Genomic DNA, 24,054 nt, shown 5'->3' on the forward strand with positions numbered 1-24,054 from the left:
TCAGACCTGAATCCCGCACGTTTCCACAGCCGCCTAATCGCCCAAAATAGCAATCCCGAACATAATAATGCGTTAATAGGGCGAGGGATGCTATTTATAACGAACATGGGGCAAAATAGGGCATTTTCCCGCAAGCAGGACCGGGCGGTCGCTTAAGGCGGTCGCTTGGTTTAATCAACCGCCACTAGTAACCGCCCCCAAGTATATTGCTATACAAGGGTGCTTTGCTCATGGGGTTGAAGACCAAGTACAACCAAACCCAAATGAAGACATGGGGGAGATCATAGTCCGAAAAATCAATCATAATAGGTTTGTAACAAAGAGGTTAGGGTTTCATCATAACATATGGCTCATGAAAAGGTTATGATCACGGAAAGAGAGGGAATGATTGTTATCAAGAAAATAAATTGAAATCATAGGAAATCTAGTTTATGTTAACAGAAACATTACCCATGAGGTTTCCCGCACATGGAAGGTTACAAGAGGTTTCCAAAAAGGTCATTCAAGGGTTAGGGTTAAGGTTTCAAGAATCTATTAGCTAGGGTTAAGATCATGATGATGATCATAGATCTCAAAGAATAGAATGAGATCATGGAATAGATGGTTGCAAGGATGCATCATCTTTTTCCTGATCTCAATCAAGAATAAGAGCGAAGAAAGAATAATTAGAAATCCTAATTAGGTTAAACATGGATCATGAATAAAATATAGTGATCAAGTTTAGGTTAACACAAATATCACCCAAAGGAAAGAGAAACAAAGAATCAAGATTCACCCATGGGAAAGAGAAACAAAGAATCAAGATTCACCCATGGGAAAGAGAAACAAAGAATGCACAATCTGAAAAAAGTGTTGGGGAGTTTCCAAAAAATAAAAGAACAATAGGGTCTCAGATATGGTTACCTCTCATGAGAGTTGGTTACCTCCCATGAGAGTTACCCATAATTAATTCTCACAAAAACAACCCAAGATAGATAAAGGAAAATCTCATTAGTATTTCAAAATAAAGAATGGAATTAGAAAGGGTCTACTAATGAGAGAAAATAAGGTTCTCAATTAAAGTGAAGGGAAACAAATTCAAATCATACAATTAGGGATTTACTAACAAGAATCCGTGTATCCCACGAAAAGACTAAGGAGAATAAAGATTCACCCTTAGGGCAAGGAATTTACAATCAAGAAAGGTTTTGTGGAGGGTCCAATGAATTAATAGAAAATAAAAGGGTTGCCAATTGTTCCAAGGAAAAACAAGGATCAACTCCTCAATCATGAGGACACAAGGGAAGGTCATGGTTATAATATGAGACCTTCCCACAATAATAAAGATAGGTAGGAAATTAGGGAAAGTATCATTAAGAGCTTTGGTGGGATCAAATTCAAGGATCATCGCCATATGGCTTCAAGATCATAGAGTGAATTGGGGGATTCACTCTAGGGTTAAAAGAATTAAAGAAGAGGTCATTACAGTAGAGTAATACCCTTCTCAAAATCAGAATATCAGAAGTAGAGAAGAAAGAATGAATTAAAGAAGAAGCGAATTGAATACCAACATTTTAGAAGAGAAACCGATGAAGAAATCTGAAGAGATGCTTGAGGATCTTTCTTGGCTTCGAAGGAGAGGTTATAGGGATCTTCCCACGTTCTCCCAAGGCTTAGAAACAGATTGAGAGTGAAACACATGGAGTTCCCCCTTTTAAATAGCACAAAGAGTTCAAGAGTTACTAGGGTTTCACCAAACTGACCAAACTGACCCTGTTGGTTGATTGGTTGCCAAAGAGGAAGTTCAAAGGTCGATCCCATGCTATCAAGAGGTTTAGAAACATGGTGGGAATAGTTTACCACGAAATTAAAAGAAATAAAGCTTTTGAAAACCTTCAAAACAGATATTTACCAAAATGCCACTGCCTGGACAGCTTGTTCAAAAATAGGGATTTAATGGGCCTAACTTCAATATTTTTGGATGGGCTTCTTTCAATACATCGTACTACTTACCTAGTATGGAGGGAAGTCTTCAAACTAGGTCCAACTAAGCTTTAGGTCCATCAACCAAGTTCTTCTTCACAAATAAATAGTTCAACACCAAATCAAGTAAGGTTTCCATAAGGAAACACCATCATCAATATCCATGGGTTTTGGGTCAAACACCATATCTTCTACTGAGATGGCCCACAAAGACATCTTCCTAAGATTTTGAAAGATAGTAAAACTGAAATCACGGTCAAACTTCAAAGTCAACATTAAACAAAACCCGACTTCACCCAAAACAGATCGGGTCTTCGGGCTAGATTTGGGCTAGGTGTCACACAAAAAGTTACCATAATTAGATCAATCATGGTTCTTGAAGAATTCATAGTAAAAATCATGGACAAGAACAATAAGATGATGGATCACTGTTTGTGATAAAGGAATCATGAAAAACATTCTTAGATCTTCAAGAAAATTAGATCTAAGACTGAAGAACATCAATCTAAATAAGGAAAGAGAATGAATACAAGTTTTCCTTCAAAAGCGAGTGATGATCTTGATGAAGATCATCCACCAAGCTTTAGATCCTTAGGAAAAGAGAGGAAAAGAGTATAGTGATGGTTGCAACAGAGATACAACATCACTACTACTGTCCTCAATCAGAAAAGGAAATAAAAATAATGAAGAATTGAAGATGAAACACAGAAGAGGATGATCACATACATTTTTGTGTAAAAGCACAAGATTTGACGAAGATCCGTCAAGATAATCACCAAGGATGCAAGGGAGATGATTTGCAGAGGGCTCTAGTACGTTCCAAAGAGTTTGGAGGCAGAAAATACGAAGTAGACTCGAGATTGGACTTAAATAGAGCAAGCAAAGACCTAATTAGCAAAATCAGATCCCATTTGTCAATTGGATTGGTCGACTGGTCCAGTCGACCAATGAGTCAACCAATCAGAACAGTAAGTCCAAAACAGGGAAATGAAGGCTCAAATCAAATCCAAACATAAAGGGGTTTTGCACACACACCAAGTGACTTACCTAGTAGGTAGAAATGCCTTCGAACCATGACAGAGAGCACTCCAAGTCCATCAACTAATTCCATCTTCATCAGGATGCAGGTTCCATAATGGAACACTGACATCAACACTCATGGATTCTAAGCCAGCCACCAAGTCTTTCACTGGGATGACCCATAACTGACTTCTTGCTTTACTTCGGGTTGTCGGACCTACAAACAACAGGGTTTCCGGGTCAAGGTTAGGGCTGGGTTTCACATCTAATCACGTCATAACCACGGTCATCATTTGAATAAATTGAATAGTAACATAAACATAAACATCAAATTACCTCTCTTTTGTGCAAACTCTCACACAATTCATAAGAAAATATTCGACATTTGAAATAATAGGAAATCAAATAAAATCAAATACACAATACAAGATAATGTATTCTTCATCTATGAATGACAATAATGATTTCCAAATTCCCAAGAAATCCAGAAATTCAAGAGTGTAAACAATTCACAATAACCCTAGAAACATAAAGACTAAGTTATGTTCAATTCGAAAAATGAACTATGTATCAAACGAATATGACTTGTGCTCCTGGATAGGGAGCGGCAAGTCAAGCCTTCCAGGGCTGGTTGACTGGTGATCGAGTCTACCGCCCACTGGTAGCGACCAAAATGCCCTAGTTTGAGCTCATTTCGAAATCAAATCGATTCGTGGGGGGGGGTTTCAGACTTCAATGGAACATTAGTATTGTCCCAAAAACACCTTCAATAATCCCAATTAGTCCCAAATCTGAAGTCCCAATTTGGTTTCAGAGAGCCACTTGCAGGCATCTAAGAGAGATGAATAAATTTCAAAATGAAAAGAGAGCATGATTCATCACTTAATGGGGTTGGGAAACATGAAGGGGACTAGAATAGCATTCATTACAACCCAATTTGTACAACTTCAATCATTATTGCAAAGTCCATCAAAATACCATGAAAAGTAGTTGAAATAAAGGGTTTCTAGAGTCCTCTTACCTCAACAAGCGATTATCCTCACAAACCGCACTTTGGCACCGTCTCACGTGGAAAAATCTCCCCAACTTCCAAGCTCTTCTCCTCTCCCATGCTCTCAGCCTCCCACTAGCATAAATAATTCGTTTATGAGGTGAGAAAGGAATAAAATTGGGCTTTTTGACTTAAAATCCAAAAACTGCCCTTTCTAGGCAGGGGGCAGTCGGTCAAACAGAGCAGTCTCCCAATCAACCGCCCTATATCCTTCACATGCTAAAGAGAATTTTAATGGGCTTCGGAGGGTGGTTCCTGTAAACATGGTTGAATCAATGGTATACTTTACCTTGGCATTGGAGTCATCTAGCATTGTTTTCATGCATGCCAGAACCTCCTTTTTATGCCTTTCAAACTAACTTTCTCTCTCCTCTTGAAGTCAAATAAGGTCCCCGAGTCTTTTTCTAGTTCATCCATGTCCATAGGTTCGATTTTCAAACTCCCGGCTCAACTCAAATGGTCCAAAAGAGCCTTCTACTTGCACTTATGGTTCACGGACCTGAAACAGTGGGTTATCAAGTTGAGATTTTAGGGGATTTTACATCTAGTGCATGCCTTGCGGCATAGGGATATGCCCAAAGAGAGGGTGTAGACTATAGTGTAGGCTACAAAGAAGTCATTTTCACAAATCCCTTGTGTGAGAATGACCACATTTTGCCTCATGCTTGGATTTGGAAATCTACTAGATGGACATTAATAATATCTTTTCCTCAGTGGAGAACTAGACGATGAGTCCTTTATGACTCATCCAATGGGTTTTATGATCAAGAAATAAGGGCTCAAAGCATGTTGTCTCAAATATTCATTCTATGATCTTAAACAATTATCACCATACATGAAATTTGATCATTCTTTGACCTCTATTATGTAAAGGAAGGCTTCCTTAACCAATTATGTTGACAACATCCTATATGTTGGAAACAATATTGAGATTTTTATCACCAATTAGAAGTGGTTGTTCTATATTTTCTTGACATGAAGGACATGGGTTGGGCCAACTTTGTGTCGTGCCTGAAGTTTGTGAAGGAATGCAGTAGGAGATTCCTTGGTATGGTAGGTCTTACCAGACTTATGTAAGGAAAATCGCTTGAGCGATTTCATGTAAGAAACTTGAAACCCATAGACACTCCAAAAACCAGAGGTCCAAGGTACCCAATGCAATATACAATCTGATGCACGCGATGTTGTGCACCCATGCAGGTATATGCTATGCAGTCGAGATGATTATTCATTACAAAATATTCTAGGACTAGGTCAATGATGAGAAAAAAGGAGAATCCTTTGATCTCTTTGTAGGGATGTAGACCTGAAGCTCGCCTATAGTGGTTCTTATTTGAGATTAAGAGGTTAAAGTACTTTGGCTAGTAAAAGAGATGGTGTAAGTCCATATTGAGATTTACTTTTGTTCTGAAAGACAAGGTCGTTGCTTGATGTGTCAAGAAAAGACCCACATTGACCTATCTTTGGTAGAATCAAAGTATGTTGTTAATTAGCAACGATTTATGATGCCATTTATTTAATAGTTGGTTGGTTGAGCGACGCTATGCACATGCACTAAAGAAGCATAGCAGAGCTAACATGAGATCCTAGAATTCTGTAGGAAGGTCGAACACATTTGATATCACTACATTTAGGATATGGTTGCGCAAATATGAAGTGATCCTAAAGTATATCTCTGCTAGTAATCTGTTGACTAAACCTTTTGATGAAGCCCATTACTAGAGATGTTTTTCGTTATTCACATAAGGAACTTGGGATTGAAGAAGATTAGATATGTATGTTCTTCATTGCACACTTATATTGATGGATGGACATTTAATTGTTTCACTTATATTGAACATAGTCAGAGTGATATTGTTTGTACACATTTATTTATATAAAAATGTCACCAAGTATGGAATTGACCCACTCACATGAGTAATTCAGCTTGTCGCTTGTGGATAGCAAGTAAACTGAGGCTATGGGTTTGTAAGGCTTTAGGGGGGCTTTAAAACCAATTAGGGGCACCTTAGTAAGGACTAAAATGAGACCTCTCTAGTTGAACATGGAGACATCACATTTCCATGTTACTTGTGTTGTAGCTAAATGTGAATCTTTTACAATTGGTTGTAAAGGTATTAGGTTAGGTTCTTTAGGTAGCAACTGAACCAAGATTCGTATGTCGTTTTTTTCTTTTATGACATGCCCATTTCAATGGGAGTTATGCTATAGCATGCATCTTTGTCGCAGGTGTTGAAGTCGACCGACGATAAGAGTGACAAAATGGATCCCTACTTCGTCATTGTGTGAGCCATTAGGATCACATTCAATTGATCCTACTTGTGCTCTTCACCTTAGACTATGCCATAAAGAGGTCACCCAATGATGCTACTTTAGCATGTTGGGGATAATACAAATAGTATGAGGGCTTTGGGTAAACTTTTCGTTATATACCTTACAATGATGTGACTCACTGCCCGAGCGACATGTAATATTGATAAAGTCATGAGTACATCATATGAGATTAGTTCACACTACTCATTATGAGGGATCGAGAGTGCGGAACTGGGTATAGTTGAATTGTTTAGGGTATAATGAGATAATTCCGAGTGATATTTTATGTTGATTAAATGGAGACTTGATATAACACTTTTTCCCTAGATTGTCTCTTAGGTCGCACACTGTAACAACCGTGACTAAAGCATAATACCGAGTGATTTTATTTTGGAATCAATGTATGTTCCATGCCATTACACGACCTGCGCGCGTTACACAACCTTAAAATACATTCTTATCCAAAACACCTACTAACTCATCACACATAATGCTAATATGATCATGACATGTCTTGATGAATCATATGCAAACAATGCAAGATTATATGAAAAAATGAATTTTCGATATAGTCCATTATCAAATTGATACATAATAGAACAATAAACAACCCAGTAAAACCCAAATCTAAAGACATATTCATGCTTATAGAAGAGATTAGTAAATTCAAGGAAGAGATAAATTACTGGTAGATCATGATAACCTCATAAAATAAAATCTAAAAGAAATACATATTTATACTCAAAGACAAGATGCTAATAAATCAAAGATAATCTCATACGACATAATCTAAAATGTATTCATACTTAAGACCAAACTATTAAAATATATATATATATATATATATATAAATCAATTACTAATAGATTATGTAAAATCGAATATCGTTTAAAAAATATTCATAACCAAGATCAAATTATTAAATAAAAAGAACAAATCAAATACTAATAAATTTTGTAAATCTAAAATCATCTAAAACTTATTCATAGAACTAGATTTATAAATGCGTTTTAGATGATTACTAGAATTATATGATTCATTAGTGATGCGTCCAAAATCTGCTCAGCCCTTAGATCTCCTGAGAATGACCTGCAAAACAAAGGGTCGGATGTGGCCCGACCGCTGGGGTCAGGAGTCCACCTCCGAAGGCTAAGTCAGTTGATGAACTTAATCACAAACGGCTCTGCTAGAGCACAGAGCTAAGGAATGAATAACTGGAATATGATTCAGACAGTAAGCATCTGAGTGTTTTCGTCCGTCCCTCCCTTGTGGGGAGATAATGTCTTATATAGAGTGTACCTTCGAATCTTCTTTGTTGGATGTATTTGAGCCTTCTTCGGATAGTCGTTGGATCTTAACTGATAGATCCGTTGAATGATAGACTTCTACTAGTTTGGACTAGTAGATGACTCCTAGGATAACCCGACTGTTATCTGGTGGTTATCCATATGATAGCGATGATCGACAGCCGCCGAATTCTGCTAGCCGTCATTAGGTTGATTAACCTACTTCGAAAGTATCGGATTAGGGCGTGCTTGTGATCGAGTAAGTTTTCTTCCTCAGCAAGCTATCCCATGGACCCGGCTCGCTCGGAAGCGAGTCGATTCCTTTCGTTCCGACCGGAGTCGAGGGTCGAACCAAGAATGAACATAGTTCGATCATATTTTCTCCATATCAATTAGTAATTAATCTATTCTTTAAATTAAATAATTTAGATGATGTTAGATTTATATAATTTATTAGTAATTAATTTGTTCTTTTTATTTAATAATTTGATTATAAATACGTTTTATGATGTTCAATTTGCAAAAATTATTAGTAAATGATTTGTTCTTTTTATTTAATAATTTGATTTTGCGTATGAATACATTTTAGATTATGCCTATTTTAATTTATTAGCATATTGTCATTGAGTATAAATATGTATTTTTTTAGATTATGTTTTATGAGATTATCACGATTTACCAGTAATTTATCTCTTCCTTGAATTACTAATTTGTTCTATAAGCATGAATGTGTCTTTAGATTTGGGTTTTATTGGATTGTTTATTGTTGTATTATGTATCGATTTGATAATGGACTATATTGAAAAATTATTTTTCCATGTGATTTTGCATTATTTGCAAATCAAGACATATCATGATTATATTTGCATTATGTGTGATATTGAGTTAGTATGTGTTTTGGATGAGATGGTATGTTAAGGTTGTGTAGCACGCACAAGCCATGTTAGGTTTCATTTAAGGAGAGATCGGAGTCCTTGCGTGGTTTGGGTTGGGAATTGGAGGAGGAGGTGTCCCTTGTCTCTTTCACAGCATCCTTACATTTGAATCAGCAAAAACAAGCCAAGGACAGAGATATGAGTGTGCAGAAGAAGCATATACATATCTGTCTAGAAAACGAACTAGGTGTTCGTGCTAAAATTGCCGGAGGCTTTGAACCTTAATCTTCGCACCAAATCACTCAGATCTGGATCGATCTCGCTCGCTCTACAGTCAATCAACCTCTCGCTCCTGAAAAATAGAACACTAGTGAGAAACGAAGCCGATCATCTTGATCAGCCCGTCTCCGACGATCTAGTCAGTAGATGATCAGAAGTGAGCTCTCAGAGCTTTAATGGAAAATAAGCGAGAATTAACGAAGAGTGTGAATATTCGAATGACCTTACCTCTCATGAGCATCTTGGCTCTATTTATAGACTTTAATACGTTGTCTCTTATCATTAATGACAATCGGATGGAAAGTATAGATCGGATGGCTAAGATTAAGCATTTGTTTAACATTTGGGCGGACCCTTAAATTCATTCATCTCATCAGCTGAATCCGGTTAAACCTGGTTAGACTGATATAAACCGGAAGTGGATATTTTAGTCACAACACTAGGTTATAAGTTATAACTACCCACACCTGCAGAAACTATTTCCAGCTGCATCTGCATGAAAAAGCAAACACTGATGAGGTCTACTAGAATGAGGCAACAAGAAAAAGTAGAGATACCCGTATCTTCTACCTAGACAAGGACGTAGACATCACCTCTTCTAGAGCTTTTCTTTTATGTATAGTGTCCTGCGTAGAGTTAGAAAGAAAGAGAGAGACCTTGCCTCTCTCGTCTCTGCCCTGCCGTTTACCAACACTTCCAGAATCATGGTTCCCACTACCTCTATTTAACAATTGAAACTATCTGTAGCATTTTGAAATGTGAGTAATCCAAAACTTCTGCTGTTTGTCGAAATTAAGGTCAACTCTTTTATTAAAAAAAATGAAATTAAGGTAAACTCCGTACTTCATATTTGTCTTGATATGCAACTTTATTTCCTTTAGATGGTTACGCATGAGATGATATATAGTCAACCATGAGACTACAGGGATATTTCTGGTAAAACCCTGAAGGCAACCTTTCCTCGAGCATATACAGCCGGCAAGAGTTTCACTTTATCTCAAACACATCGACATGAGGCATCAATGATCGACTCTTGTAAAACCCCGTCTGCCAACTTATTTGGTGGTTTAGGTCAACCTAAAACTCTACAACACTTTAACACAAGACATCAAAGTATAACTAGGACTCTACAAGAACACAGCCATGAGAATCCTAAATGATTGAGGAACGAGGACACTAGGCTGGACGAATCTCTATATAAGAGACTAACACTAGCATATTTAATTACAAATATCACTCTTTCTCTCCCATAGACGTAGGTTACTTTGTTCGATCGATCCTCATAACCTCATGTTATTCTTCTTCTTCTTCTTCTTCTTCTTCCCCTAAATGTCTTCTATTCTAAATCTAATTACAAATTTCTAATAGATGCTCAGATAAGAATCCGGTTTAAGCATCAGGATACTTCTTGCTGGACCATATTTTGTCAATTTTGGGTTAGGTTTTGGTATTTAATGTACTAACCTTTATGTAAATAATGTCCACAATGGTGTCAAGGATTGTATGTGTCATGGTTATTTCTGGAAATTCACCCCAAACCCTAGCCACTACTCCTCAGGCTTATGTGGCTAGGGTTTCTTCTCAGAAGCCTGCGGCTGGTAACACCCTAGCTGCCACCAATTCTGAAGCACACAAAAGAGACAAGGACTTTACCTTTTTCCACAGATGCACCTTTTTCCACAGATGCACATGAAGGTGACAAGGATTCTACCTTATCCAAAGTAGTGTTTGAAGCTGGTCATTATTCTTGTAGGACCCTAGTCAATATTTTATGTAATCTCAAACTCTTATCCAGTATTCCATGTAAAATGAAACATAACAAGAATTGCAATACAAGGACTTCACAAGACCACAACTACCAGAGTCCTAGACTACATAATAAGGACTCTGATCCTAAAAATTCTCAATAAAAAGCATGTAACACCTCATTTTGAGCATAGTGGAAAAAATCACAACTCTCCTGTGGAGGTAGGTTGCTTTGCTCAACTGAACTGCGTAAAACCTTGGTGTCATTTTTTGGTCCCTCAGCATGTAACACCTAATTTTGAGCATAGTGGAAAAAATCACAACTCTCCTGTGGAGGTAGGTTGGTTTGCTCAACTGAACTGCGTAAAACCTTGGTGTCATTTTTTGGTCCCTCTCTCTCTCTCTCTCTCCTTCTCATATGTGATGAAAGGTTTGCATGAATTCTCAAAAATTAATTGCAGGGATGGTTGAGGGTTTAGTACAAATTATTGGCGATCTATAGACCATAATCATTCCTTATCCATTTATCCAATTTGAAACCCTTCAAAAACTAAGGATATTGAAATTATGCTTGGAATTAACAATTTTGAGCCATATACTATGCATCATATGTGTGAATTGAACTCTACAAGATCTTGCTACCTATCTCGATCTTCAAATTATGCTTAGTTACACTTTCAGGTTATTATTCTGGGAGTCACATAATTGCTCCCTGTTAATGACTAAAATGGTCATTCTATATCTCCCGATTTGAGTCAGCAGTTGCACGATCCGACCAGGTTCGGTACTTAGTAAAGTTCGACCAGGCGGTTCATGGTAGGACCGACCAGAGTGATAAATAGCATCCACCTAACAAGGTGAGGAAACCTCACAAGGGTAGAGTCCTACCGACCAACAACCACAGAGGAGTTCCAGTTAGGTAAAAGAACTCTCCAAAAGAGTTACTCTCCTATGGCAACTCTCATTAGAGTCATATTCCGAATATAACTCCATTACCATACACTATATAAACACCTCAGGTAAACCCTATGAGGTAGGTATTCATACTTTGTGTGATCAATTACTTGAATTCTCCATTGAGTAGTTGAGATCATATTATTGGTACCGACTTGTTCGTCGGAGACATACCTTGACCCCCCAAGGTCGAGCTTGTATCTTGCAGGTTCGTGACAGGGAAGGACAAGCAAGATTCCGTATCAACAACTAGCGTCGTCTGTGGGAATTGCATCAAAAAGTCATGGTGCGATCAAAAGTGAAGATCATAAGCCAGAAGGGAGGTTGAAGATGATGTTACGAAGGGAAATCCTCGACTTGAAAATTTGGTAAATCTCGACCATATGGAGATCAATCCCGACCATGTGGAGGAGAATACCGATCAAGGGGAGAAAAACCCCGAACATCCAAAGCAAGGAGCATTAGCAAATCAAGTTGAGACACTCCAGAAGGAACAAATAAAGCTTCGAGAGGAGACATCCTCCTTGAATGAACTGGTCAGGATGGTGATAGGTCATATAATTGCCCGAACGCAGATCCTAAAAATACTCAGAAAGTTGTTGAGGCAAACAAGAATAACCACCTGGTAATTCCTGATCAAACACCTCGACCATCTCTAGAAAACGGTCAAAAGTTAATAGAGAAGGTAGGCGAGAAGTCCCGAGCATCTGAGAAAGAAATTCCAAGTAAGGACCCTCTGATCGACGAAGATGACAACCGAGGAAGCAGCAACAATCCGCTCAAAGAACCAAAAGACAAAAGAAGCGAGCCCCGACCGAGCAAACGAGAAGAACGCATGAGCAAACAAATCAAAGAATTGGACAAGAAGCTAAATAAGTTAAACGATCCAAACAAAGATGAGCTATATGCTTTTCTAAAGGAGGATCCTTTCATCCAAGCTATCTCTGAGGCGGAAATACCAAAAAGCTTCAAATGCCCTACTTTTACATTGTTCGACGGATCACAATGTCCAAAACATCACATCACTCACTACAGGTCGACCATGTCAATCTATAAGCATAGTGAGGCAGCCATGTGCCAAAGTTTTGCTGCCTCTTTAACCGGTTCCGCATTGGACTGGTTCTTGACGTTACCAAGTGGCTCGATTAAGAGTTTCGATCAGCTAGGTCGAGTGTTTGTGCTGCGCTTCTAGGGAGGAGTCGGATTGAAGAAAAGAGAAGATACTTTGTTTGCTATAAAACAAGGTAGAACGGAATCTATCCGAAGTTTCCTTCAAAGATTCAATAATCTTACTATGCAAATTGAAAGCATGGACGAGAAAATTGCCTTTCATGCGTTGTACCAGGGAATTACTCATGAAGGATTGCTAGAGCGACTACTCCAAGATATGCCAAAAACATATGCGAAACTGAACGAAAGATGTCATAAACAAACAGAAATTTCGGAAACCATAGAATCTCGAAAGAGAGAACCAAGAGCCGAAAGAAGGAGTAGTCGAGAATGGGCACCACCGACCAGGATGCTAGGGATAACCTCGACCAAGAAAGCTCGAGCAAAATCCCCAAAGAAGCAAGAGACCGGTAATCTCCCACTAAATACAAGAATATCCGAGATTTTGATGCAAATCAAAAATCAAGGACTTCTGAAGTGGCCAGATAAAATTCGAGCACCACCGGGAAAACGTGATAAACAAAATCATTGTGAATATCATAAGGATCACGGTCATTGGACGGACAATTGCAAAAATCTAAAGATGGAGATAGAAAATTTAATCTCCCAAGGACACTTGAAGAGGTACATCCAACCTAAGCAAGAAGGCCGACCACAGGACAAATCTGCTCCGAAGAGAGAAAGGTCGGACTACAGGAAAGAAAGAAGAAGTCCGGCCAAACGCCGACCTGAGGCGGGTGAAAATCAAGAAAAAAGGAGTCCAGTACCTACTGTGTTTGGTGGCCCAACGGAAGAATCAAACCGGCAAACAAAGAGAAAAGTACGATATATTGGGAATACTGAAACCAATAAAAATATATCTACTGAGCCAATAACTTTTTCTTCCAAAGACCTACAGGACATCACTATCCCACATGATGATGCCCTAGTAGTCAAGGTTCTCCTAGAAGGAACTGAGGTCCATAAAGTCCTAGTGGATACTAGATCCTCAGCAGACATATTATCATTGGAGGCATTCAAAAAGATGAAGTTGAAGGAGAATATGCTCGTTCCATGCGAAACCCAGCTTTATGGTTTCACAGGATCGTCCACCCGAGCAGAAGGTACGATCCGATTAGAACTGCGGATCGGAAAGCACCCAAGAGATAGGATCGTACAAACCAATTTCATGATCATACAAGACTTATCGGCATACAATGCTATTATAGGACGACCAACCCTCTGCGCACTTGAAGTAGTGGTCTCCTCGCTACACATAAAGATGAAATTCCCGACCACAAAAGGAATTGGAGAATGTGTAGCCGACCAGAAAAGTTGCCGGCAAAGTTACAACAACTACATGCGGAAGAAGAGAAGGACAAACTCGACCATGACTATTGAAGTTAGGGACGACCGCGATGAAGAAACTTTGCAAAGAGCTGAAGCAGTGGAAAAGCTAGAAAGTATCCACTTCAATCCCGACCAGAAGGAGCAAGGTACCATGATCGGTTCCGAGCAAGAAGCAGATTTCAAATCAGAGCTCACTCAGTTTCTAAAGAAAAATTCTAATGTTTTCGCTTGGTCGGCTGAAGACATGCCAGGGATAGACAGGGAGGTGGCTGAGCATAAACTCTGTATTGTTTTTTCCACAGGCAATTCCGATTGTTCAGAAAAGAAGAAATTTCGCCATTGAGAAGCATGAAGCCATTCGAACTGAAGTACAAAAGCTAAGACAGTCTGGCTTCATAAAGCGCACAAACCACCCGCAATGGCTAGCTAATGTAGTGATGGTCAAAAAAGCAAATGGGAAGTGGCGGATGTGTACTGATTGCACAGACCTCAACAAAGCCTGCCCGAAGGACACTATCCACTTCCAAGAATCGATCTTCTCATAGATGCAACAGCTGGACATGAAATGCTCAGTTTCATGGATGCATATTCAGGATACAATCAGATCCTTATGCACCCTGAAGATGAAAAGCATACAACATTTATGACTGACAGGGATAGCTATTACTACAAAGTAATGCCTTTCGGTCTAAAAAATGCGGGAGCAACATACCAAAGGGCGGTAAATAAAATCTTCACAAATCAAATTGGCCGAAACATGGAGGTATATGTGGATGACATGCTGGTAAAAAGCATCTCAAAAGAAGATCATCTGGCTGACCTGGCAGAAGTATTCAAAGTGCTTCGAAAATACAAGATGAAGCTTAATCCTGAAAAGTGCGCTTTCGGGGTGTCTTCGGGAAAATTCCTCTGATTCATGGTGTCTCAAAGAGGAATCGAAGCCAATCCTGAGAAAATCAAAGCAATCTTAGACATGAAAGCACCCAGAACCATCAGAGAAGTCCAATGTCTGACTAGTCGGGTGGCAGCACTGAATAGATTTATTTCTAGATCAGGGGAAAAATGCCTACCATTCTTTAAAGTTTTAAAGCAGGTAGCAAGTCAAAAAGGAAACATCTGGAATGATGAATGTCATGGAGCATTTGAAGAGCTAAAAGAAAAACTATCCTGACCACCTTTGCTCATGATGCCGACCAACAAGAAGGAGCTACAACTATATTTAGCCGCTTCGTCAGTGGTGGTTAGTGCGGTTCTCATGCAAGAAGAGGGTAATATACAGCAACCTGTCTACAATGTCATTCATATCCTGAATGATGCCGAAAACTCGCTACCCAGAAGTGGACAAACAAGCCCTGGCACTGGTTATCGCAGCCAGGAAACTCCGTCCATATTTCCAATCTCATCCCATTACAGTGATGACGAATTTACCACTCAAAAAGATCCTTCACCGACCAGACCTAGCCGAAAGAATGGTGACATGGGCGGTGGAATTGAGCAAACATCAAATAGAATTCAAACCCCGACCAAGCATCAAAGCTCAATCCCTGGCAGACTTCATTGTTGAAAAACAAGAAACAAGTCAATAGGAGGACAGGCAAGGGGTAGAATCAATCAAAAGATGGACTTTGTTCGTGGATGGATCGAGCAATTCGCAAGGAAGCGGAGTAGGCCTATTGATGAAAAGTCCTGGGGGATTTGAAATAAAATATGCCCTTCGCTTCAAGTTTAAAACATCCAACAATGAGGCTGAATATGAAGCCATGTTAGCAGGACTCAGAATGGCCAAAGCTCTAAGCATTCAACATCTAGAAATCAAAAGTGACTCACAGCTTATTGTAAATCAGGTGAAGGGAGTTTATGGAGCCAAGGAAAGAAGGATGGAAAAATACCTGAACCTGGTCAACAATTACAAACAGTACTTTAAAGAGCTAGAAATAACTCAAGTACCAAGGGTTGAAAACGACCAGGCTAATTCATTATCTCGCTTGGCTACGGAAGGAATGGATGTCCAAGCACTAGTGATCTACCTTGAAGAGCTTGATAGCCCTAGTATAAACAAGGTCGACCACATGCAAATTTCAACTGAGCTGGGATGGATGGAACCAATCATACATTATCTTGAGAACGACCAGCTCCCGGAAGACCAAAACATTGCTCGGGCAATAAGGCAAAGAGCAGCCAGGTTCACGATCAGGAACGGACTATTATACAAAAGATCCTTCACCTGACCACTTTAAGATGCTTGGGACCATTAGAAGCTACAAATGTTTTAAAAGAAGTACATGAAGGGACCTGCGGATCTCACGTAGGATCCCAAACACTCTTGAATACAATTATATGCCAAGGATTCTATTGGTAGACCTTAGAAGAAGATGCCAAAGACTTCGTTAAGAAGTGTGACAAGTGCCAGGCACACACAAGGATCTCCCATATCCCCGCAGTTCCTTTTACATCAACTCTATCCCCAATACCTTTCGCAAGGTGGGGAATAGACTTGGTAGGGAAGTTACCTAAAGCATCGGGAGGGAGAGAATACTTGGTAGTGGCAGTAGACTACTTTACAAAGTGGGTAGAAGCTGAACCCCTTGCAACTATCAATACCGAGCAGATGAAGCGCTTTGTCAAGCATAACATATCGTACAAATATGGAGTTCCAAAAATATTAGTAACCGACCATGGAAAACAATTCGAGAACTCAGCATTCCCAACATTCTGCAAAGAACAAGGGATCGAACACAGATTTTCTTCAGTAGCATATCCCCAAAGTAATGGGCAGGTCGAGGTTACTAATAGAACCATGCTCGACGGGCTCAAGAAGAGGCTCGATCAGCTCAAAGGGAGATGGGTAGATGAACTACCTAATGTATTGTGGTCATACCGAACAACTCCCAGGACGACCACCGGAAAATTCACATTTCGACTAGCATATGAAGCAGAGGCTAGAGTCCCAGTAGAAATCCAAATTGGATCACTTTGAGAAATAGAGTTCGAAGAAGAAGCAAACATCGAAGGAAGCGAACCAATCTGGATCTAATTGATGAGGTAAGAGACAAAGCCCAATTCAGACTTGAAGAATATTAGCGAAGGATAGCGACATATTATAATGCCAAGGTTCGAAATGAACAATACTTACCTGGTGAACTTGTGCTTCGCCGAACAGCTGCTTCAGATCCAACCAATCAAGGGAAATTATCCCAAAATTGGGAAGGACCGTACATAGTCGTACGACAAGTCGCCCCCGGAGCATATCATTTACAAGATCCAGAAACAAGTGACAAGATCCCTCGATCATGGAATTCAAACAATCTCCGAAAATACTATCAATAGAATAGTATCGGAGAAAGCCACAAACACGACAAATTTTGTTATTTAATTCAGTCTTGTTATTTATTTTAGTGTGTCGCCAGCATGGGAAACTCATAATCCCAAAGCTTCGGATTTTTTGATATTCGTACAAGCTACTATTCGACTTCAAGACCTGAAACTCTCAGGCAGAAAATGACCTGAAACTCTCAAGCAGAAAAAGACCTAAAACTCTCAGGCAGAAAAAGACCTGAAACTTTCAGGCAGAAAAAGACCTAGGCAAAAAAAGACCTGAGATTCCTAGGAAGGCCCTACGAATCTCAAGGCATAAAAGACCTAAGATATTACTTAGGCAGAAAAGACTTACACTCAATAGGCATAAAAGACCTAAGATACTACTTAGGCAGAAAAGACCTACATTCAATAGGCAATAAAGACCTAACATTCCTTAGGCACGAATACTTCAAAGTCATATCAAGTTATCATGCCCGGAAGGTAGGAGTTATGAACGAGCAGTTGTTGATGAACAGCTACCTAGTCCATGACAGAGCAAACCTATTATACCGAACAACATGGCTTGGAACGATAGAAATACGCATGCATGCCATGAACAAAGGAAACCTACCAAACAAGTATACTTGGTACAAAGGAGGGAAATATACCGAACAAAGGAATCCCACCGACCAGGTATACTTGGTACAAAGGAAGGAAATATACCGAACAAAGGAATCCCACCGACCAGGTATACTTGGTACAAAGGAAGGAAATATACCGAACAAAGCTATCCCACCGACCAGGATCTACCACATGCAAAATAAACTGTGATAAATAAGAATATCATTTACAAAATTATCATTGTTTAAAAGCTGTGAACAACAACAAACAAAAAAGGTTGATCAAAATGAGGAAGAAACTACTTGGCAACTACAGCATCCGAGTCTATTTGGTCGGTAGATTCAGTGGTTGACGTCAGGTCAACTTCATCTTCCACCTCAAGGGCCGGCTCCCAGTCAGTGTCAAGAAAATCCTGGACAGGCACATCCTTGGGCAGCCCAAATGGTTCTTTCCCTACCGCTCAGGCCGGCCGAGGGATCTTTAAATCATCGTATATGCTCGGATCAAAGAACTTCTCAAACTTTGACAAATCGAGATCCCTGAACTCCCCAATGATGTTGGAAAAGGCTGCACGCCAACCATATCTAAAACCAGGGCAGCCACTTTTGCAACAAATTGTTGACACCCCTTAGTCTGAACCCACCTACGGATTACTTCATGGCGCAACTGATTGGAAAGATCAGCAAAAGTGGCCGGAGAAGCTCGAGCAAGTTGGTCGGTCAGATCTTTGATAAACTGTTCTTTCTCCAACTTCTCTTGCTCGGCGGTGGCAAGACTTAGATCTTTGCTTTCTAAAGATCCCTTGAGATTGTCGACCTCTGACTTATAAGCAAACATCTGATGTTCGGCAAACTCAGCCCGAGCATCAGATTTAATCTTCTCAACAGTCAAGTTTTCCACCTTAAGACTCAACTCCTTGACCTTGTTCTCCAACATATGAATAGATGACACGTCTCGACGACTGACCTCTAAATTCCGAGCCCATGTTTGGGTCAAGGCACACACCAGCCTAAAAGATAAAAAGGTAATCCAACGGTCAATAACTACGGGAGAAGGATAAAGTTGGTCGAGAAACAATATACCTTGTCATCATATCTTGTGTAGCAGAAGAGCCGACGCCTAACAGAAATTTCTGATCGGCAAGAAGAATCACTCCCGACAACCAATCCTTGGCCGCTTCATTTCCATTCTTTTGATTGCTTAAAACATGCGAAGAGGAATTGAGCGACCAGGAAGGCATGAGCACCGAGGAGGAAACTGTGACAGCCTCGGGATCAGACGGTAACACATTATCCTCGGACGAACCAGCCATAAAAGACATAGGAGCCTTCTTTTTGCTCACCCGAGGAGGAAGATCGGAACCACTAAGAGGCCTCTTTTGGGTTGTAGAAACCAAACTCTTTTTCCCTTTAGTACGATTCCGATCAATCTTGGTCGGTACTCTCTCCTCGGCTTCAGCAGCATCCTTCTCAGCAGCCTTGGCAACATTACGATTAAGCCTCACTGCATAAAAACATGTCTATATTGTCAATCCCGAACAAGGTAACTTAATCTATAAACCAAAGGGAATATAAGTACCACTCACCGGGAAGGAATCCCCAATGACGCAAAATATTGGGGTATTCCGGACAGTACCCATGAACGGCAAACATGTTTCTATCTTCGGAAGGAAGATTGCAAATCTTCTCCCTAGCACGCTCCTCGGCCGAAGTTAGCAAAGGAATGTCATTTGATCCCTAAAGCGGTCCTCGGACCCAGTATATAGGAAAAGAAGGTTTGGAAGGAGGTCGGACAAAAAAGTATTTGGGACGCCACCCCCTGGTGTTGGACAAGAGGGTTCCAGTCCCGACAAAATTACCTTCCCAACCACATTGGGAAGCTGTCCGTTTTGACAAGTAAAACCACCCATCTTGCTCTTGCTTTTTGGTCATAAAAAAGTGAAGGAAAAGAGCGAGAGATGGTCGGACATTAACCTTTTTCCCTAGGCAGAAACCCCAAAAACAAATGACGTTTCTCCAACTATTCGGTACGAACATTCCAGGACACATACCGAAATGGATACTAATTTCTCTGAGGAGAGGGTGGACGGGAAGACGAAATCCACTCCTTAACGCATCTTCATAAAGAGCACATTCTCCAGACTTTGGAGAATTTGCCCGTTCATCAGGGCTCGGGACACGGATGATATGATCGGAGGGGATATCGTATTTTTGACGGAGATACTCTAACCTCTCTTCGGTCATCGACGATGGAAGGAAGTCGGGACCCGAAGAGTATGGATCATAGTCGATATGGTGGGGAGTGAGATCTTTGTTCTTCTCAAGTGTATACTCTTCTAAGGATAAACTATCTTTCCAACGTTGTCTATCAGCCTTAAAACGAGCCCCGGCACTTTTGGCTACTTGTGGACTGGATTCAACATCCCCCTCACCATCGTTACTGGGAGGTTCTCGACCAGATAAAACTTCGTGGGTTTCTTTGGTCCTAGCATCGTTACTCTGATCGGGCCCTGACGAGAGCTTGGGCTCATCAGAGAGCTCTGCTTCTAAGTCTCTCCTACGTCTCAAAGATGAAGAACCCTTTTTTACTATGACCATGGATCTCTATTGGACTAAAACAGAGGACTCTAAGCAGAAGGGAGAACGTACCCAGAGACAACTGAAAAGAAGGATAAAAGAAAGAAAAAAACACAAATAAATAAGCTTTTAAACCTCTGCTTAAACTACTGCAAAACAGAAAGAAAAAGAAGAGGCAAGGTGCTAAGGACTTACTTGTTGATGATCGTACGTAGAAGAAGAAGAAGAAAATGAGTGATATAGCTCCCCCAAGTAAAAACCCAAGCTTGAAGCACAGCAAATCGCAAGTCCTCAACAAAGAGAAAACTCACAGTTGCAGAGACGAAGTGAAATGCAGAAGAAGAAATGGGAAGAAGAAAGAAAATGAGGAAGATATGTATATATATATATAGGCTTAGATGCTAATCTAAGGGATGATACAAGTGTGTAGTCAACGGTTGAAACTCATCGCCACTACATATCCATATCTGACGGCTATGACAGCACGTAGATGGATGGTAGGAGATGAAGGGTCTATTCATCATAATGGCAAGCATTTATGATGAAACGACAACTGTAACACATGTTAGTCACGCACGAGCTTCGAAGGACGTGTTTCGATAGTCGTGCGAAATTGACGGCTACTCATAAGTGGGACGTTACAAATTTCGATGAAGAGTGTATTGGTCGATTCGACCATACATCCCCTAAATGGAAAAGATACTTCCTTGAGCCGAGCACAAAGTTCTCGACCACAATGGACTGGGGGGCTTATGTTAATGACTAAAATGGTCATTCTATATCTCTCGGTCTGAGTTAGCAGTTCACGATCCGACCAGGTTGGGTACTTAGTAAAGTTCGACCAGGCGGTTCATGGTAGGACCGACCAGAGTGATAAATAGCATCCACCTAACAGGGTGAGGAAACTTCACAAGGGTAGAGTCCTACCGACCAACAACCACAGAGGAGTTCCAGTTAGGTAAAAGAACTCTCCTAAAGAGTTACTCTCCTATGGCAACTCTCATTAGAGTCATATTCCGAATATAACTCCATTACCATACACTATATAAACACCTCAGGTAAACACTATGAGGTAGGTATTCATACTTTGTGTGATCAATTACTTGAATTCTCCATTGAGTAGTTGAGATCATATTATTGGTACTGACTTGTTCATCAGAGACGTACCTCGACCCCCCAAGGTCGAGCTCGTATCTTGTAGGTTCGTGACACGGAAGGACGAGCGAGATTCCGTATCAACACTTCCTAAGGTCATTGATGTGCTTCTGGACATCATCTACTATAGTCTTTACTTAGTGTTGGTTTCATGTAAATTAACTTGGGAGCTTATTTCATAAAGCCCAAAACCTTACTATTCTAATGGATTGGTGACCTACCTAGCTAACCCTAAGTGATCCTTGTTGCGGCAAAGCTTGATTCACAATTTATTTTACCCTTTCAAATTTTAGCTTTTGAAGGTTAGTGTCAGACCCACCCTAAGTAGGTCGGGCTTCCACAAATGACCCATAACATGACACCGGCCTTCCTCTTGGATCATCAATGTAGTGCCATAACCATATATTCAACCAACACATAGTCAAAAGCATGGAAGAAAAGAGAAAATTTCAACCCAAAAAAAAAAAGGGAAGAAGAAGAAGAAGAAAAGAGAAAATTATATCTATAAGTGTTTTTTTATTTTTTTTATTTCAACTCTTGAAGCCATCTAGCCCATTACACAATTTTACTTGGGCTAGGATCCCCTAGGCATTGTTTGTTTGCAAGGGTAGGGTGGGAGAAAAAATATGTGGGCCCCATATGTAATGGGGTAAAGGAGAAGGAAAGGAAATGAATGGATTTTGTGGAAAGTGTTAAATTTGGGTCCCACTTTGTTGTTTTCCACACTTTTCCAAAAAATTCCACCTATTTTGTCAGATTTGCAAAAAGCATGGGTGGGAATGTAGCATGCCACCTCACCAGACAAGCTTCCTTAATTTAAGAAAGCTTGTCTGCCAGCTTTCCCTCCCCAGGAACCAAACAAACCACACTTTTGAGATTTCATGGAAAAGTTTGTTTTTTTCAAACTTTTTCCTACCCCACCTTTATTCCTACAAACAAACGATGCCCTATGACTTGCCCAAGCCCACTATAGCTTAAAATATAATTGTATCCAACCCCACTGGGTCAGAAGACAAGATGCACCAGCTCCAAAGCAATCTCTAGCACCAAAGATGGCAACATTCTTCAGCTTCAGGCTAAGTCTATTCAAGAAAGGCTTAGAATGTTTGCATCATTGAATCTGAACCCAATCGCAACCACACGGATGAATAACGCACAACCGGATGCCTTCCCTTGTCGCTAGGCTATTTGCATAGTGTATATAGGTAAAAAGAACTAGTGTTAAAATTAGTATCCATAACCTATGTGCATGGCAAATGTAGTCCATAGAACAGCCATAGCATGTGCACAATGCGTAATGTTTGGCATCTCTAGGCCCGTTGGTCTCCTCTCCATCACTCTCCTACACATATGTCTCCTACTTCAAAGAGGCCTTTAAACCTATCCCATCATTTAAAATAGGAGATTTCTATGGGATGAGTTTCATGAACTTATTAGGGGAACACACAAGCAATATAATGAATGAATGATTATAAAGTTATTTGAACAAAAAAAGATTATAAAGTTACATGCTACACAAGCAACACAATAATGAAGATGTAAGTCCACTAAAAAATTGTCTTCCCTATAATATTGAGAACTAATCCCTTATAAATTAACTCTTCGCTTTGGTTCTAGAACCCCCCCCCCCCCACAATTGTGAAATTCCCCGAATTTCTAACCCTTTAACCCATGGTTTCGGGACCGAACCTTCGAAATGGACCCTATGATAGTGGATGACCCTATTGATGACTTGGTCATTCTCTTAGAGTTTAAGAGGAGAGAGAAAGTAAACATGAAGGTCTTAAAAAGAGATTTGGCATGTTTGGAAACCGATGAAAGAAAATCCAAATGGCAAGGTAAACATACCCAAATGTAGGTCCTTGAAAGACCTTTCAAACAAACTGAAAATCACCGGAATTGGACCCCGGTTGAGGGGGCAACCAAGGGCTGGTTGATCGGACTGGTTAACTTCCCCTTGCCTAGTTCGGGGCAGTTTAAAGAAAACGGGTTTAAAAACCTAATTTTATGTCTCCACTCATCACGAAACGTATTTCTTATTGCTAGAGTGGGGCTGGGTGTTTGGAAGAAGAGAAAACTAAGGAAGATTGAGGATTCTTTCCATGCGGCATCGTATTAAGGCTTGATTCATCACGGTAACACCAAGAAAGGTGAGTGTTCTTGAAAACCCCTCTCTTTAACCTAGTTTTAATGGTTTATATCATCAATGAATGCTAGGTTTTGGTAGTTGGGATTACTGAATTGCAATGAATGCTTCTCTTTATTTCTCTTTATGTCCCCAATGTTTTTGAAAGATGATTATATGAATCATTGCATTCAAAATCATTTTGAACCTCTCAAAGACGCCCGTGGGCATTCGCAAGAGCCAAATTTGGGGCTTTTCATTTGAGGCCTAGTTGGGATGAATTGTTATCACCTCC

This window comes from Hakea prostrata, chromosome 5 (genome assembly GCF_041222555.1).
Source record: "Hakea prostrata isolate BN-2017 chromosome 5, UWA_Hpros_2, whole genome shotgun sequence".
Taxonomy (NCBI): domain Eukaryota; kingdom Viridiplantae; phylum Streptophyta; class Magnoliopsida; order Proteales; family Proteaceae; genus Hakea; species Hakea prostrata.